Genomic DNA, 4,144 nt, shown 5'->3' on the forward strand with positions numbered 1-4,144 from the left:
ATTTAATATCGTTTTCCCTCGTTCTTTCACTTCCTGCCCATGTAAAAAGTTGTTTCCCTCCTGTTTATAAGCTCCCTTCAAGTACTGGAAGGCTGAATGCCTCATCCACCAAGACCCTCAAGCTCTTCTCTGCAACTTAGATGCAATGTCTGCATTTAATCTTGTTGAACCTCATTAGGTTCTCATGGGCTCACTTTTCAAGCTGATGTCCCTCTGGACTTCCCTTTCTTCTTTTCTATCAACTGCATTGTTCAGCTTGGTGTCAGCACAAAACTTGCTAAGGGTGCATTTTATTCCACTGTCCAGGTTATTTGTGAACATGCTGAAGGGGACCAGTCCCAGGGGACAACACTCATCAAAATCTTCAATTTGGACAAAGAGACATTGACCACAACTGTCTGCGTGTGACCATGCAACAAATTCCTTATAAACTGAGTAGTCAACTCTTCAAATCTCTCTTTCCAATTTAGAGATAAAAGTGTGTGGGAGCATATTGAAGGCTTTTCAGAAGTCCAGACAACATCAGTTGCTCTTCCTTTGTCTACTGATGCCATCACTCAATCATAGAAAGCCATCAGGTAGGTCAGGCATGATCTGCCTTTGGTAAAGCCATGTTGGATGTCATGGATCACTTCTTTGTCTTGCGTGTGCCTTACCATAACTTCTAGGAATATCCGTTCCATGATCTTCCAAGGCACAGAGGTGAAGCTCACCAGCCTTAGTTCCCCAGGTCTTCCTTTCTACCTTTAATGGTTCCCTTTTTCCAGTCACCAGACACACACAACTATTTGAATATGATGGATAGTGACTTGGCAACTACATCAGTCAGTTCAGGATCCTGGAAAGTATTTCTTTGGGCACCATAGACTCATAGACTCATCAAGAGGTCTTGAACTTGCTCTTCGCAGTTGGAGACATCGTGCTTCACCAACTCATGCCATTCAGGGATGAAAGAGATGTGTGCCTGACTACCAGCAAAGATTGAAGCAAAGATCCGATTGAATACCTCATACTTCTCCATGTCCACTGTTGACAGTTCTCCCTTCTCATTTATCAGAGAGGGTACACCTTCCTTGGCCTGCCTCTTCTGACCAATATATCTGTAGAATCCCTCTTGATATTTTTCACATGCCTTGCCAAATTCAGTTCTGCTGTGCCTTGGCTTTCATGATCCCATTTCTACTCATATGAATGGCATCCATGTATCATTCTAAGGCCACAAATCCTTGCTTCCATTGAACATTTCCTTCTTATCCCTCAGTTTGTCCAGCAGGCTCTTGTTCAGCCATGCCAGTTTCCTGACTCCACTGCTTGTTTTCCTATACAGGGGGATGGAAATCTCTTGTGCTCTTAGAAAGATGTCTTTAAAGTGTTTCCAGCTCGGTTCCTTTCCTTTCTTCCAAAGCAGAGCTTCCCAGAGGATCTCTTCAAATAATCACTTAAACAGATGGAAGTTTGATTTTCTGAAATTCAGGGTCATGACTTTGTTCTTTCCCATATTCCTCAACATTATGAACTCAAGCAGAGCATCATCACTACAGCCCACATTACTGCCAAACTCAACCTCTATAATAATCACCACTTCACTGGTGGTTATTGGTCCAGTAATGCTTCTCCTTTGCTCTGTTTGTCTAATACCTGGACCAGAAAGCTTTTCTCAATGCATTGTAGGAGTTTCCTGAATTGTTTGCAGCCCACTGTCTTACTTTCTCAGAAGACATTTGGGCAGTTGAAATCCTCCACCAGATGAAAGCCTGTGAGCGCAATATTTCTTGTAGACAAAGCAAAAAGGTCTTGCCAACAGGCTCCTCTTGCCTGGGAGGCTTGTAGTAGATCCCAGCCACGAGATGCCCTTTATTGGTCCAGTCCCTAATTTTCACCCACAAGCTCTCAACTTCATCATGTCTCTTTTCAGAGGCAGCTCTTTGTAATCTATCCACTTCTTATCATAGAGGGCAACACCCTTGCCCTTCCTGCCCTGCCTGTCTCTTCTTAAAATCTTGTAGCCCTCGAATGTAGTGTTCCCATTGTGTGATTCATCCCATCACATTTCCGTGATAGTAATTAGGTCATAGTTTTCTAACTGCACCACAATTTCTTCTCCTGCTTATTTCCCATGCTGCGTGCACTGCTGTAGAGACACTTCAGCTGGTCCATTGCCCGTGTTACTTACTCGGGGCAGTCTTCTCAAATTTCTCTGGGACAAGCGTGAGGTTCTCCCCTGCTGCTTCCTACAATGACAGTATTTCCTGTCTCTCCTCTGTCATTTGGAAGTACACTCCTCTCACTGAATCTAGTTTAAAGCTCTGCTAATCAGTCCAACCAGACTGCTACCCTGAACATTCTTGCCCATGGCCAATGGCTCATGGCAGTTCTGAATAGCTGTCTTCTCCTCACCCAGGAGTCTTCTTGATTTCAGGACCTTCTCCTGGAGGAGAAGACACCTCGCCCCAGACTTCAGCTTTTAGCTCTGCTACTTGTCTCATCAACACCCTTAGAAAAACAAAGGCTCTGTGTCTGAGCAGAAGAGAGAAGGCCTGGCAAACCACCAGGTGGCACAGGGGGAGGATGCCAGATTTCATGGTGCATCCCTTGATAGAAGCCAGCTGTTTCCTTGACAGGAACATGGTTTAAAATAAGTGTGGTGGAACGTCAGGTTCCTTGTTTGCTAAACATGATCCTTACGTAATAGGAAGAAACATGAGAACTTAACGATTCTATGATTTAACTTAAGGTTGCATCCTCTGTAAACTGTCTTCTGAACAATCAAATCAGCGCAGAAAATCCCTTCCTTGCTGGGTTTCTCAAACATCTAAGAGCTGCTGTGAAGTGAACTGTACTTCTCCATCCAGCCTAACAATCCTGAAAACTTACAAACACAAACTGTGACCCCAAATAGAGGAGTGGTGGGTGAGATTTTATTCATTACATCACGCCCATTTTTTGTCCTGGATTGCACCACTTGCATGAATTACCCTTGGCTTCCATGGCGCTGGTCATAGCTGAGTGGGCCTATGCAGGACCTTGGGAACTACACAGGTTATTTCACACTGCTGGAAATTAGGAGCACTCCAGTCAAGGGCTGGTGGGATGCTGGGTGCGTGTAGGTGACAAGAGGTGCAGGACTGTCAGGTGCTCAGCACCATGGCTTAGACACAAGAGAAGCTGGACTGAGAGATACTGTCCTTCCTGCCTTTGGAAGCTTCTTGCTGTGTGCTTGAACAATGTGTTCACCATGTTGAGTGTTCCTTGAAATCCACTGCACTATAGTCTTTGGCACACATGTCACACATTGCCAAACTTGCTGCAGGAGACACTTTCTGGGCTCAGGCTGGGAAAATATTTCAGAAAAATGCCTAGAATCTTGTCAAGTCTGCTGCCCACACCAGTACAGCCACACACAGTACCTGGTTGGCAGCTGGGAGATCTTGTGGTGTAATGCAGAAATTGAGAGGGTCACTTCCCACTGCCTGAATGTAGAGGTGACCTATTCTAACAAGCACAAAATGAAGGCAGAATGTATATTGTGCTGATGGTGTGCTGATGCGGCAGGATTTCACAGTGGTTTCCACAGATACATTTAGATAGCAGAACATCACCCTCTTGAAATGCAGATCAGAGGAAGCAAATTACAGAAGATATAAAGACACTGTGCTTGATTGTCTCAGAGAAAGGCAAAAGGGTAAAGTCTGTATGAATCCAAAAAGAAACCTGGGGTGGGAATGATGCAGCAATGTCCAAATTCAATGGTCTGAAGACTGCCTCCTTCATTCACCTCTCAGGTCTGGAAGGTAGCTTTGACACCTTCACCCACCACTGGGTTTCTTCAGCACTCCAGAGAGACAGACAGACCAACAGACAGACCACACTCCTCCCAAATCATCTTCCAAGCTTCTGACCAAGTAAAGGCATTGAATGGGAGCAACATATTCCTCCTTACTCAGAACAAAACAGGACACCATCAGCCTCTCCCCACAGCTGAGGAGCTCCTCAGTTTACTGGAGGACACTTCGGACTTCCGTGGCATTGCTCAGACAGGGAGCTGCAAACAGTTTCTGCAAGCAGAGTATCAGCCCTGCTTTGCCTTGAGATTTATTGTCCAGCATTACAAATGGGAAGCGGAGGTATGAGGGAGTTACAAGGT

Source organism: Meleagris gallopavo, chromosome Z (genome assembly GCF_905368555.1).
Source record: "Meleagris gallopavo chromosome Z, MGAL_WU_HG_1.1, whole genome shotgun sequence".
In the NCBI taxonomy this organism is placed as follows: Eukaryota; Metazoa; Chordata; class Aves; order Galliformes; family Phasianidae; genus Meleagris; species Meleagris gallopavo.